This window comes from Bubalus bubalis, chromosome 4 (assembly GCF_019923935.1).
Source record: "Bubalus bubalis isolate 160015118507 breed Murrah chromosome 4, NDDB_SH_1, whole genome shotgun sequence".
Classification (NCBI taxonomy): Eukaryota; Metazoa; Chordata; class Mammalia; order Artiodactyla; family Bovidae; genus Bubalus; species Bubalus bubalis.
The window spans coordinates 161,571,591-161,587,032 of record NC_059160.1 but is presented as its reverse complement, the minus strand read 5'-3'; the positions used below and the strand labels follow the sequence as shown (position 1 = coordinate 161,587,032).

At 45.1% G+C, this 15,442-nt stretch overlaps 1 long non-coding RNA gene across 1 annotated transcript; it reads left to right on the top strand.

The window, feature by feature from the left end:
* Positions 1–626: 626 nt before the first annotated feature.
* Positions 627–9,060, top strand: LOC123333131. Its single transcript, XR_006550273.2, has 3 exons — positions 627–762; positions 5,106–5,228; positions 7,711–9,060. It is a non-coding gene; the product is annotated as an uncharacterized LOC123333131 (long non-coding RNA).
* Positions 9,061–15,442: the final 6,382 nt, after the last annotated feature.

Sequence of the window (15,442 nt, the reverse complement as noted above, 5' to 3'; positions counted from 1 at the left end):
ACTATGGAAGAGGAGGACTTAGCACTCTAAAGCCACCCTCCGCCTCCCCACCCCCCCGCAAATGCACACTCTCTTCATCCTCCCGTCATGGTAGTTATAGCGTGATTTTTGGCCAAATCAATACTCGGTTTTATGTAGTTATGACTATGTTCATATTATTCACAGCTAAACCATGTAGAGCACATTTCCTATCTTGTACAGCATTTTGTTTTGCTTGGAATAAAGAGTTGCCAAGTTTTCTCTTTGTTTAGTGTTTGATTACTAGTCATTCGTAGACTCTGGGCTCAAGGAGGCTCTCCTTGCTCTTTGTACAGATTCACGTGCTCTCCAGCGTGGACTGGCCACTCCCTGTACTGACCCCCTCCACCTCGTGGTCTTGGGGTCCTGGGCACCCCTTTGACTTCCCCGAGTTGAGTCTCTTGGTTTTCTCCTGTTTTGATGAACTGCCTCCTCCAAGAGGTTCCTGAGAAACGTTTTATGTTAATACAGTGTTTTGAGAGTTTGTTCAGGCAAAACTTAGCCATTCTACCCTCACATTTTATTGGCAGCTTGGGTGAGATGCTTGACCCTCAGACTCTGAAGCTGTCGCCCACTGCCTTCCGGCTCACAGAGCTGCTGTTGAGAAGTCAGAGGCTGTTCTCTTCAGGCCAGTTTCCTCTCTGAAATCTTTCAGACATTTCATTCTTGTGCTGCTCGGGTATGGGGTATCATTTCACATGGGGGTTTTCAAACTGGAGACTCATGATTGTTACTCACAATCTGGTAAATATTCTTTTATTATTTTCTACCCCTCCAGCTCATCCTCCCAATCTTTTCTCTCTGGTCTCATTTCTAACCCATTCTGCTTCATAGTCATGGACCTCCTGAGCTGATTCTCTAGAGTTTGCAGTTTTTCTCTCCTATGCTTCATCTCTTTGGTTGTGTTTTGTCTTTTGAAAGATGTCTTAACCTTTCTGTTGAAGCTTATTGTATGCTAATTTGTTTTGCATATCTGCCATGCTAATTTCCAAAAACACTTTAAAAATTCTGAACAATTCTTTTAAAACCGTCTTTATTTTGTAAGCATCCCGCTCACTCATTTCATGGATACATGAATTATCTTCTTATTTCCTGGATATAGCACTTGTAATTTACATATATTAATCATTTTTTTCTCCCCTACTCTTTGAGGTGTCTCTGTTTCCTCTAAGTTCTTTTTTTGCTCTTTGATAGTTTTCTCCTGTGACTTGATGTAATAGTAAGGCTGTAACAAACACATTGGAAGTTCTGTGTGTCTGGATGGGGCTTTGTTGGAGAAAGACTAGTCTGGGCCATTTTACTGGGTGGGGGTGAGGGATTGAACTGCCAGTTCTGAATAGATTCTATTGTGCTGGCCCAGTATCCCTAAGAGAAAAGTCATCCAAAATCCCACTGAGTTCTTAGTTCTCAAGGAGAAAGAGGTATAGGATGCAAGTTTCAGCATTCAGCACGTTCACTTTATCTCCGTGGTCAGCCTGGTACCCTCACATGCATCTGCGCCCATGGCTCCTGAATCCAGAGCCCCCAGTTCCCTCTTGCTAGAGAGCAGAGCCCCATCTTCTGCCAGGATAACGGGGAAGTAGTTCCTGACCTGTACAAATCAGGGCAAGGCCGAAACATTCTCATACTGATTTTTAACTAGCCCTTTGTTTTCAGCTCCACTCACATTACCACCTGCAGAAGTACTGCCGCTTGCGATCTTGATCCTTTTCTGGCATACCCTGCTTTGCTTCCAGGCTCCGCCTGTCACCTGGGTAGGCTTCCGGCTTCTCACATCTGCTCCATCACGGCCACTCAGGCAGCTGGTTTCCGGGTTCCAAGCTCTTGTCACTGTTGCTTCCTCTCCGTTTCTTTGTCCTCACCTTATTTTCCCTCCTTCGCTGTCATTTAGGAAACTTCCAGGAGAGACTGGATTAACACCCTGGGTAGCCCACGGATCTTTCTTCGCTTACTCTCTTCTGGAGACTCCTCCCATCCCACCCTGCCCTGGCCCTACCAGCCCAGGACCAATTCCCTGTCCCTCTGCCTCGCAGGTGGGTGGAAAATGAGTGATTAGAAAGTACTTCTGGCAGGCTCTGAACCCAGCCTTTGGGCCCTGGGGGGTAGTTGGCATCCTCGGTGCTGTGCTTGACCTTTGGAGGCTGCGCAAACCAAGAATGAAAGAGCCCACTGGAGCATCCAGCACCATCGCCTTCGTCTTAATGGTCTCTTCCAATCCTTTACCCAATTTTCCATCAGATTGTTTTCTTTGTGTGATTTGTAAGAGTTGTTTTTGGCTATGAATCGTGTGCTTGTTAGAAAATTCCAAATGCTTGTTTTTTTTTAAACTTTCTTTATGATGTGTTTTAATTTTTGTGAGATTACGCAGTTGTTTCCTTTATGGATTCTGGGTGTTGAATCTTCCTTTCTGTGGAAGGGAGCCCCCACCCTAAAGTTGTATAAATAATTCTCTCCCTAAAGCTTTCATGGCTTCTTTATTTAGCCTTTTAAAATATCAATTTTTCACGTCAAAGAATGCATCCTAATGCAGCCCAATAGTCAACACAGAGACGTGTCACAGGATAAGTTAGCAATCCTTTCCTTTTTACTTCCAGGCCAACTTCTTCAGGTTACCAGCCTTAGCAGTTTGAGGTCATCCACACCCTTCTTCTGAGTTGTAAGATGCTTCAGTCATGTCCGAATCTTGTTGCAACCCTATGGACTGTAGCCTGCCAGGCTCTATCCATGGAAATCTTCAGGCAAGAATACCTGGGTGGGCTGCCATTTCCTTCTCCACCCCTTCTCTTATGCTCATTCAAATGCATATTCAGATTTATGGGATTTAATTTTGCTTTGTTTTTATTAAAATCGGAAGATGGCACTTTAATATTTCTGAAATTAATTTTAAAGCTTTATTTATTATAGATTCTGTTGTTGCATTTTAAGAATATTTTTAATAAAAATTTTAATGGCGATAGCTATAGATTTACATGTACTTGTAAACAATACTGCGTATCTTTCATCCATTTTCCTCCAATGGTAATATCTTGCAAAACTGTAAGATATCTTGTAATATCTTGCGACGGTAATATCTTGCAAAACTGTTCAGAGTCACAGCCAGGATAGTGGCTCCAGGGATGACCCAGGGGTCTTCTCCCCAGCTTTATTTGTACTTCTCTGTGTGTGTGTGTGGGTGTACAACATTATCACGGGGGCAGGTTCATGTATCCACCACCACAGTCAAGATACAGAGCAGTTCATCACCATCAGGATCCTTTTCTGTCTCCCTTTTATTAGCACATCCACTTCCCTCCTGCATGCTCTCTGCAGCAACACTTCATCCACTTTCCTCCAGTCCCTAACCCCTGGCAACATTAAACTCCTCTATTCCCATAATTTTGTCATTTCAAAATGTTATATAAATGAAACCTACAGTGTAATCGCTTTCTGGATTGCTTTATTCACTCAGCGTAATTCTTTGGATCATCCAGGGTCTCTCAATAGTCCCTTCCTCTTTACTGCTGAGTAGGATTCCATAGTATGGACAGACCACTGTTTGTTTAACATTCACCTGTTAAAGGACATCTGGCTTGGATTTTAGTTTTGGGCTACTGTGAATAAAGTTACTATGAATCCTTGAGTACAGGTTTCTGTGTGAACACGAGTTTGATTTCTCTGGAAAAATGCCCAGGAATGAAAAGATGTGGGTCGTATGGTAATGCATGGTTAGTTTTATAAAAAATTTGCCGTTTTCCATTTTCCAGACTGTGAAACTATTTTTAAAAATATTGTTTGAGACCCTTCGGGGTTCCTAAACTCAGATCGAGCCTTTTTGTTTCTCTCAGCTCTTCCTCATGGCGTGGATGTCGTGCCGCTGAATCCACCGTCCGGGCTGTCTTGGTACTTTGCCGCTGTCTGTGATGCTGTGATGCGCTTCCTCTTACAGAGAGTCTTACACACTGGCCTTGATTTCCACAGGCTGGGTTTTCAGAATTGATAGATTTAGTAGATGTGGCGTATTTCCTTCCAAAAAATCATGGGATTCACAGTCTCACAAGCAATGAGTGAAAGTGGCCATTTCCCTACTTCCTCGCTAGTAGTGTAAACTGTCAGTCTTGGTTTTATTCTAATCTTTTATTTTTTAAGTTATTTAAATCACTATGGAACTAACTTTGGAGTGCATTATAAACTAGAGGTCTAACTTTACCCTCCTACCCTAAAGTCTTCCCGTTAGCTATTATTGCATGGCAAGCTAATCTCCAAACTTAGTGGCCAAAACAAATAATTTGTTATTACTACATCGTCTGATTATGGGATTAGAAATTGGGACAGGGCGTAGCAGCAATGACTTCTTCTTGGTCCATAATGTCTGGGAACTCAGCTGGGATGCCTCATACAGCTGGGGGCTGACCCAGGATCTTCCTCCATCTCTCTTTCCCACTGGCTGTCCATGTGGTGAGCATGGACTTCCTCACAGCATGTCTGCCGCAGGGTATCAAACTTCTCACACGACAGCTCCGGGCTGCAGGAGAGAGGCAGCAGCGTCAGCTGTCTCTTAAGGTCCAGGACGAGAGCTGACATAGCATCACTCCTTCCGCCCTCTAGTGGTTAAAGCAGTTAAAATCCACCCCAGATTCACAAGTGGAAGCGGAGACTCCACCTCTCAATGGGAAGAGCATCAAGGACTTTATAACCATCTTTGATCTGTTACACAGGTGTTGATACCTGATTCTGCTAGTTCTATTTACTTCATTATTCTTTTTTCATTTATGGGCTTCCCTGGTGACTCAGATGGTAACAAATCTGCCTGCCATGCAGGAGACCTAGGTTCAATCCTAGGGTCGAGAAGATCCCCTGGAGAAGGCAATGGCAACCCACTCTCATATTCTTGCCTGGAGAATTTCATGAACAGAGAGGAGCTACTTTTTTCTTGGACTCTATTGCCTTTCACTAATTTGTTTTTTCCTCAGCTAAAGCTGCTATGTTCTGATTCCTACAGCATTGTAATATATCTTGGTACCTAGTAAGATTTGTGCACCATTATTGGCTCCCTTAGCCCAGAATCAGCCCTCACACAAGCTGATCATTTTGTAAATTTGCCTTTCCAGGTTCCCTGCTGCTAGGCTATATGGCCCAGAATCACTTGTCTGACGTCCTAAACTGGGAGCCAGTGATGTAAAGAATCAGGGACAGTGCAGAATTATTTCCAGAAGCAGTAGCAGCAAGAATGTGTAAGTATACGTTCAAGTGATGTTTTCCCTGCTTTGGGATTTCAAGATATTTATTTTCCCCTTTGAGGGATGGCTACCTGTTTGGTTACCTGAATGGGGATCCCCTGGACTCAGATACTGGCATCAACTCCAAAGTGTGAACCAGGGCTGGGGGAGAAAAGAAAGTTGTTCATCCCAGTGAGAAGAACTACAGGGCCTCCTGCCTCAGAAGCTTCAAACGATCAGCATTCACACAAGGTGTGATAAGTGCTCTGAGCACACAGGAGGCTGCCTCCCCTTCATCATGGCTTACTGCTGTTGTCCTTCAGTCACTCAGTCATGTCCAGTTCTTTTGAAACCCCATGACTGCAGCCCACCAGGCTCCTCTGTCCATGGGATTTCCCAGGCAAGAATACTGAAGTGGGTTGCCATTTCCTGCTCCAGGAGATCTGCCTGACCCAGAGATGGGACCCACATCCCTTGCAAGTCTCCTATATTGCAAGCAGATTTTTTACCGCTGAGCCACCGGGGATGCCCTCATTATGCCCTACAAGTACACCGAATGTCTTTTTGGAAAGGCTGGCGTGTGAGGGGAGGGTTAATTTGGGGCAAGTGCTTCAGATGTGCAGGAAGACCCTGAGTAAGACAACCGTTGCGAGAAACATGCCAGGCACTATTAAGCCATCTCAAGGCCAGTGAAGGGAGGGAGACCCAGAGAGAAGTGATGCTGGCTGCCTCGGACATGTGCTGTAGAGTCCATTTCCTAGATGTAGAAATGAAAGAGGAGCTTAAGAAAAGAGGCCGTCACACCTTTGCATGGAAAGCTGCAGCCTCAAATTGTGAACCATTGTTTCTTTCCTTCAAAGGACTGAGCAATCAGCGCTGCTTTGGTTTTGATTTTCCATGTAAAAGAAAAGGGCAGAGACAGCTTTCTTTTTCTGAGAGCTTCTGTCCACAGACAGGAAGCCTGGGGAAGATTAGAGGGAAGATTGATATGTGACATTTTAATATGGGATTTGGGAAGGATTGCTGTTTTTTTGTAAATCCATGTCTTTTGTCCATAGTCTCAATAGATATGGATTTGTCACTGGTGATAATTTAACCATTACATAACCTTGGGCAAAGTCCCGTCTGCCTCTAATGAGAAGCCTCTCAATAGGCCATAGCAAAATCTGCATGTGTAAGTTTTCCTAGATGGGGAGGGACTCACTTTACCTATTTCCAGGAGATGGGGAAACATGTTATGACTGCTAAGATGGAAAACAAGTTTCAGCTGCTATCTGTCTGGATCTATAGAGTGATAAGTCACAGTCACACTTCTAAGGGGACCAATAGATGTAAATATCATCTATAAAACACTAGTAGATGACTATGTGTTAAATCGGGCTGCTGTTCCAGGGCATGTGGTGAGGAAGACCTGTGCTGTACTACACTCTGAGCACTGAATAAGGATAAAGGTGTCCCTACTTTCAGCTTTTATGAGTTGGAACAAATAGTATTTACCAAGTAGTAGAGCAGAGAGCTCGGAGAAGGCAATGGCACCCCACTCCAGTACTCTTGCCTGGAAAATCCCATGGATAGAGGAGCCTGGTGGGCTGCAGTCCATGGGGTCGCGAAGAGTCAGACATGACTGCGTGACTTCACTTTCACTTTTCACTTGCATGCATTGGAGAAGGAAATGGCAACCCACTCCAGTGTTCTTGCCTGGAGAATCCTAGGGACAGGGGAGCCCGGTGGACTGCCATCTCTGGGGTCGCACAGAGTCAGACACGACTGAAACGACTTAGCAGCAGCAGCAGAGCAGAGAGCTAGATTGAAAGAAACGGTTCCTTGTGATACAGTGGGAGCAGAGGTGCCCGCAGCGCCGGCATGTAGCGCACTTGTCGGGTGTAGCCGTGTTAGCTGGGAAGGGCAGCTTCTCTGCTGACAGTTCAGTGTCCGTGCCGAGTGCATGACCATGGGATGAAGGGGAAGCAGACATAGGGAGGTCTTGTCCTATTAGACCCTCTCCCCGACTTGCCTCTAGCCTCCATGAGTTTAGTCTCTTATCTGTCATTGGGCTCTAAACACATTCTCAAGTTTCAGTTCCTCCCTGCATCCTGCTCCTTTGTTTAGGACATTCACACACACACACAGGCACACAGCTCCCGTGCCTACAGGGCTTCCCCCTGGTATTAACCTGGAGAGCATCTGGCTTTGTGTTTTCCATCTACTACCTGGGCAGCATTCAAAACCCCAACAGGACACAAACACACGTGCTGCTGAGTAAGTCTCCCCTCTGCCCGGGCACCCGCTCCCTCAGATCTCAGCACAATGGCGCTGCCTCAGGAGGCTTACCTGCTTCCCAGAACTCAGTTACACTCTCCTGGGAGGTTAATCTTAGTTCCTAGGAAAGCTGTTAAGCATAGATTTATTCCTGATTATTTATTTGGTGTCTGTCTTCCCCGTATAGTTGTATCAGGAGAAGAGAAACACTGTGCATTTTGTTAATCACTTTTCTCAGGCTCCAACCCAGACCCTGATGCTTGGATGATCCATCAAAGTTGGTCGTCTATGCTCATCTTGCTGCTTAAAGAATAAAGAATGATGCGTCAGTTTCTTAGGGTGCTGAAACAAATCATCACAACTGTGGGGCTTAAAACAAGAGAAACTTATTCTCTCCCAATTCTGGAGGCCAGAAGTCTGCTATCAAGGTATCATCAAGGCTGTGTTCCCTCTCAAGGTTTTAGATCCGGCCTTGCTTCTCAGTTTCTGAGGTTGTTGGCCACCCTTGCCATTGCTCGGCTTGTGGGTACACCACTCCAGTCTTTGCCTCCACTGTTACCTGACATTCTTCTCCTATGTCTATTCGTGTCTCTTCCTCTTCTTGTAAAGAAACCAGTCATGTTGGATTAAGGGCTCACTTGACACCAGTATGACCTCATCCTAACTTAACTAACTGTGTCTGCAATGGGCATACTTCCCAATAAGGCCACATTCAGAAATTCCAGGAAGGACATGAATTTGAGGGCCTACAATCCGACTCTACACAGCTGCGGTGTCTCCCGTTCAGCCTTCAGCTATTGCTGGGATAATGCTCCTGGTGTGCCCTCCTCACTAACGGATCTGTTCTGACTTCCTTGGGCTCCATGAAGGAGCAAGTTGGTGCCTTTTGACCTATGGTAGAAAGTTGTGGAGGAGCAAGGAAAGGCCAAGGGCTCACTCCTGAGAGAGGAGACCCACTCTTTCACTGACAATCCAGAGAGAAGGACTGGATTCAAATCCAGGTTTCTCAGAAGTTAGTAAATACTTGTTTTTCTGCACACTCTGCAAGCCACTGTAGCATCTGCAGGCTGGGAGGCGTGGCTCCTCAGTATCGAGAATGAACTTGAGGTCTTCTTTGGTAATGGCAGAGCATCGTTATAATGGGACATGGGCACTGTTCCTCTGGGTTCTTCCTAAATCACGAGGTTTGAATTACACATCATCTGGGTAGTGGGATCCAAATCCATCCTGGGTTTGCCAGCTCCAGGGCCTGAGTACCTGACCTTGGGCATGGACATATTTGAAGTCTAGAACACACGGGCCAGAGCAGTGGAAAGTGAGCCTCAGACAGGCTCTCCTCACACCTTGGGGTCAGACATGATCCTGGGCAACTGACAAGCCCTTGCCTCTAAAAGACTCACACTCCATTACATTTTGCCATTGCCAATATAGGGGGTGGGTGGGCTTGGTTTGGTTTCCAGGAACCAAAGAGAATAAATACAAAAGCGTTTGTACTATAGAAGACTGAGTGGAGCAGAGAGATATGAGGGAAAGAAAGAAAGTGAAGTCGCACAGTCGTGTCTGACTCTTTGAGATCCCATGGACTGTAGCCCGACCAGATGCCTCTGTCCATGGGGATTTTCCAGGCAAGAATACTGGAGTGGGTTGCCATTTCCTTCTCCAGGGGATCTTCCCGACCCAGGGATCGAACTTGGGTCTCCCTCACTGCAGGCAGACACTTTACCATTTGAGCCACCAGGGAAGTTGATATGAGGGGAGTTAGAGCATTTTGTCTAGTTGGCTCTCAAGTACATAAAATCTGTAGCAGGATTGATGAAGGCATAAAAGTGATGACCTTGTCAAATAAAACCATGGATATCTTTACTGAGCTATAATTTACATATCACACAATCCCCCCATTTAAAGTGTACAGTTTGATGATTTTGATATATTCACAAGCTATGAAATTTCAAATCAATTTTAGAACATTTTCATCACCCCAAATAGAAATACTTCAATTTTTTAGCTCTAATTCCTCCATTCTCCAAGCTGTAACAAAACACTAAGCTACTTTCTGTCTCTGTAGATCTGCCTGTCTTGGGCGTTCCACATAAATGAACACATACAGTGCGTGGACTTTCGTGGTTGGCTTCTCTCACTCAGCGTCTTGTCTTTTAAGTTCACCCACACTGTAGCGTGTGTCAGTACTGCATTCCTTTTGTGGCCGGATAGTGTTCCATTGTACGCATATACTGAATCTTGTTTTACCCATTCATCTTTTGATGGACATTTGGGTTTCACCCCTTTTGTCTATCATGAATAATGCTTTAATAAATTTATATGCAAATGTTTGTGTGGACATATGTTTTCATTGCTCTTGAGTATATACCCAGGGGTGAAACTGTTTGGTTACATAGTAACTCTATTTTTAACATTTTGAAGAACTGCCAGATTATTTTCTGTAGCAGTTGCACCATTTTGCATTCTTATCAGCGATGTTTGAGGGTTCTAATTTTGCCAGCACTTGTTAGTATCTGACTTTTTGATCACAGCAAACCAAGTACATATGAAGTGGTATCTTATTGTGGTTTTGATGTGCATATCCCTGATGGCTAATGTTGACTCTCTTTTCACATGCTTCTTGGCTTTTTGTATGTCTTCTTTGGAGAAATGTCTACTCAGATCCTTTGCCCATTTTCTGATTGGGTTATCTGTCAATTTATTATTCAGTTGTAATAGTGCTTTGTTTATTTTGGATACAAGTATCATATAAAATCAGAGAAGGCAATGGCACCCCACTCCAGTACTCTTGCCTGGAAAATCCCATGGACGGAGGAGCCTGGTGGGCTGCAGTCCATGGGGTTGTGAAGAGTCGGACATGACTGAGCAACTTCACTTTCACCTTTCACTTTCATGCATTGGAGAAGGAAATGGCAACCCACTCCAGTGTTCTTGCCTGGAGAATCCCAGGGTCGGGGGAGCCTGGTGGGCTGCCGTCTATGGGGTCGCACAGAGTCGGACACGACTGAAGCGACTTAGCAGCATCATATAAAATATAAGATTTGTAGAAAGTTCTTTCCACTCTATGTGTTGGTATTTCATTTTAATGATGGTGTCCTTTGAAGCAGAAAGTTTTAAATTTCAATGAATTCTAAAATATCCGTTGTTTTCTTTTGTTGCTAATGCTTTTGGTGTCATATCCAAGACTCCTTTGCAAATGACAGGCCTTGAAGATTTAGGCCTGTGTTTTCTTCTAAGAGCTCAGTAGTTTTATCTTACATAAGGCCATTGATTCATCTTGACTTAAAAGCCACAGATATGTTTTACAATAATGAGATGTTTGGAAAGAAAGTGCAGGACAACTTACCCAATGACCAATTTGTGGTCTTTAGCAAGTTTATCTACTTAACCTGTTCATTTCTGTGTGCTCATTTATTTACACAAACATATAATAGTAACAGTAATACAGCCATAATAGCTATTGTGGCCAGAGATTAAGTGGAGCACTACCTCCTCACAATAGGGACTTGTAATAGAGATTAAGTGGAGCACTACCTCCTCACAATAGGGACTTGAGTGAAAAGGTGGGGCTCTGGGTGCACCACGGCCTCTACTAGAAAACCCTTCAAACCAGCACTTGGCCTAGAAAAGTAACCATTTAATTCAGCTTTGAGGACCGATACACAAAGGCTGTGCTCACGTTTTCACTCCTCTTAATGACCAAGAAGCTGCCACTACTTTCTAGAACGTTTGTTGCAATTCTACCTGCCCCCCAACAGGGGCGATCCAGGATAAAGGAAGACAGTGGCAGCCTCATGGCAGTGGCATTGTTCTCACTCTGGATTCACTGTGGGAATAAGAATCCCCCATGCTGGTCTGTTCAGGGCATCTGGAGTTGGAAAAGCAGATGGAAGCAAGGTCAGTTCCCTTGTAGACAGCAAGCAACGGCCAGCTGAAGCTTAGCCAGAGAGTGGGAGCCAGAGGGCTGGCTAGTGTCTGCATTTGGTCTATCTGAAGGAAGGGCCAGGGAAGGCCATGCCAGGCAGGGTTCTTTTTGGTAGTGATACAGATACAGAAATCTAACTTCTCAGGGTACCTGGGACTGTCTGAGCACAAGGGATTGACTAAAAATAAACAAGCTGTTAAGACATTGAGGGTAATTACAATAACAGTGGTAGTGAAGATGATGGCATAGCTAAACAAGCTGTTAAGACATTGAGGATAATTACAATAATGGTAGTAGTGAAGATGATGGCATAGCTAACATGCACTTTGGAACTTCTTTGTGCCAAGGTCTAGGCTAAGTAGTTTGCATAAACTATCTCTACAAATCTTCATAAACCTCTAAAGTAGATACTATTTTTATCCTTTGTAAGAGAAAACTTACCGTGAGTAGGCTGGGTAAGTTCTTCAAGTCACATAGCCAGTAAGTGGTGAACCATTATTTAAACTTGGCCAGTCTTACACTAGACCTTACGCCCCTCTCCAAGTCTTCCTTTTCTCATTAAAGGGTGCCATCCTTCACCTAGCTGCTCAATCCAAATCTTCTAGGAGTCAGCCTTTAGTCCTTTTATTTGTAAACATTCTGTAACTAATTTATCAACAAGTCTCATAAATTTTACCTTGAAAGTTTCTCTTCAACATGACCAGTTAGCCTTATCCCCCAACCTGCCACTGCATCAGTCAGAAAGAGCTAGGTTATGCCTCAGTAACAAGTAGATCCTAATTCTTGGTGGCTTAAAATAGCAAAAGTTTTCTTGCTCTTGTTCTACATGCATTGCTGGTTGATAGGGCTCTGCTCCATATTATCCTTACTCAAGGAGCCAGGTTGACAGAATTTCTAGAATTCAGAAGGTATGGCAAAGAAAGGGCAAGGTGTGTGCAAGCTCTTAGAAGTATCTTCTCACATGTTTTGGTTGAAGCAAATCACATGTCCACGCCTAATTTCACAGGAATGGGGGATGCTGCTCGATCACAGACCCAGGGGAGCCCTAGAGACACAGGAGAGCAGCAGCATCACTGCCGCAGCCCCTGGAGGCCCAGTCTGCATTCTCTCTTACACAGAGAACTTTAACAACCTCAAACCAGTCCCCTATTTCTGCCTTTGCCCTCCAAGGCTTTCTTCATGTAAAGATAGAATGATCTAAAATGTAAATCAGACCACTTTCCTCTCAGGCTTAGAGTCCTAAATAGCTTCCACGACATTAACAGTAAAAATCAAAGTTCTCACCCTGGCCTACAAGGCTCCAAAACAAGGGTCAGCACACTACAGTCCTCTGACCAAATCTGGTCCACTGCCTGTCTCTGTCAATAAAGTTTTATTGGTACACAGCCACACCCATTCATTTACATATCGCCTGTGGCTGCTCTTATGAAACAGCAGCAAAGTTGAGTAGATATGACAGAGATTGTATGGCTGCAAAACTTAAATATCTAACTACCCCCTTACAGAGACAGCTTGTTGACTCCTATTGTGAAAGACCTGGACTCTGCCTCCCCCGACCCCCAATCTCATCTCTTCTCACTCCCTGTGGCTAACTCCCTTCAGCCGTACTGGGCTGCCTATTATTTCCCAAACTGTCCAGGTCCCTCCCACTTCAGGACCATTGCACATTCCACCCTTCTTCCTGGAAGCCTCTTCCTTCACTTTTTAACACTATTTATTCCAAGAATGAATGGCTGATTTCTTCTCGGATAGCACCTTCTCAGAGGGTTCTGCCTGATTCCCCCTACAATAGCAACCCCTCAATCTTGTCTCTGCATTCCTTGTCATATTCCTCTGCACTTGACACCGAAATACAGATTTTATTCATTTGCGTGTTTCCCATTTCTTCCATGTTTAAGTTTGTGAGGTCTTAAAGTTTTGGGTTGAGGGGCCTGGAATTGTCTCAGTACCTGGGTAATCTCTTACAATCTATGCCTTCTGCATCTCCCATTCTAAACTGATCAATACCCTCCTGAGGAAGGGATTTTTAATTTTTGGCCCGAGCTCTTGCATACATTTCCAAGAGATTTTCAAGATCGTTTGATGTTTGAGGATTTTAATTTTTGCGTTTGAGGAACAAGGACAATGGTGGTATTATGATGCCTCTTTAAAAACACTTCAAGCAGATTCCGGCCGTCTCTGGGAGGCAAACTTTGAACATCTCTGCAGTCCCCAGGGAGAACAATCTTCTGTAACTTTGAAGCCAAATAGGATTTTTGAAAAGGAAGTTACAGTCCTTTGAAAACTCTCAGTGGAGCGTGAAGAGCAGAGGGTTCCCTGTGGTGGAGCTGCAGCTGGGCCTGCCCAGGCTAGACGTGCCCTTCTCGGCTGGAGGGAGACCGCACAGACGGCACGGTGGGCAGGCTGGAGACGGGATGAGTCCTGGATCTGACCATGTGCTCAGAGACCAGCTTAGAAGATGAAATATCCTTTCCTCAACCTTGTTGTGAATGTGGCCAGCTCAAATGAAGTTAGGTGACTAAGACAGAGAAGACAGAATAAAAACAAACAGAGACTGCCTTATCTGTTCCTCAGCAGAGATACTCTGGAATGGGGCGCTCAGTGGTAAAGAATCCACTCGCCAAAGCAGAAGATGCGGGTTTGATCCCTTGGTCAGGAAGATGCCCTGGAAAAGGAAATGGCAACCCAATCCAGTATTCTTGCCCGGGAAATCCCATGGACAGAGGAGTCTAGCTGGCTACAGGCCATGGTGTTGCAAAAGAGTCAATATGACTTAGCTTAAACAACAACAACACGCTGGGATACATCAGAAACAAAGAACTGAGATTTCTGATGGTTGGGTGAACGTCTACGGGGGAAGGTGGTCCGTAGAACCCTTTGCCCAATCTTCCTGATAGGAGCTCCTCATGCCACCCTTTCCTGCATGGCCGCACAGAAGGAAATGCAGGGGTGCTGAGAGGTTTTGCTGCCTTCCTGGCTTCCTGCCACTCTCATGGGATCTTCTGCCACCCACACCCTCGTCTGCCTGTTCAGGGGCTGGTGCTCTGGACCATTCCCTGGAGTACCCTGGGGTCTGCCCTGCCTCACCCCAAATGATTCCCTTTCTTCCTATTGATCAGTAAAGTCCAAGCTTAGCTGACCATTCCAGGCCATTTGCAGTCTGTGTCCAAGATTATCTCCTCTTTCTCTCTGCCATTGACTTACCCTGTGTTTAACCAATTCAGCATCCAGCTATTTCTCAATGATTCTGGCACTGTCCTGCTCCTTGCTTTGGTTCATGGTTTTCCAGACTCCCTGGTATCTCCTACTTCTGTCTACAGGAGTGTATTTATCCTCCAAGGCCTTTATTCCAAAGGCCTCCTATTCCATAGGCCTCCCGTTTCACCTCACCTGTGACATTCCATCTGCTTCCTTGTAGCCCCATCATGGGTATCTGTGCCTCTGTCATGGAAGCGTCACACACCTCCCTTCCACGGAGCTCCATAGGAACAGACCATGGCTTATTCATCTTCATTCCATTCCCTTTTGCTGGCCACCCAAGGGACCTGGTGCCGACAATGAGTTAGAGGGCGTTTAGCAGATGAATAAATGCTCTAAGAGCAGGGACTAGTGCTACAATTCCCACTGGATTTACATGTGCCTTCCCCAGAAAGCTTGGCATCTCTGAGGTCGTGGGTGAAGGTGGAAAAGGACAAGATACTGTGAAAGAGAAGAAAAAGCCAGAGAAGGTGCTTGGGCTATGGCTCCCGTGCAGGGCTGGCTGACTGACTGGAGTGAATGACTAGGGTGACTGGTTGGAACAAGGACTGGAGTAACTGGTCAGGGTAAGCGATTGGGGTTATGTGCTGAGTCCTGTGCAGGGGGACGGAGAGCCTTTATCTGGCTCTCCCAGGGCAGGTTATGGAGTGCCGTCTGATGTAATCCCAGTGGAACATACATGAGTACTCACATCTCTGTCAAAGGTGTGAGTCTCAGAGAAAAAAAAGAGGAAGGCAAATCTCAGCTTCAGGGGTCAGATGAGCTATGCCTTTGGAGGCTTTGACAC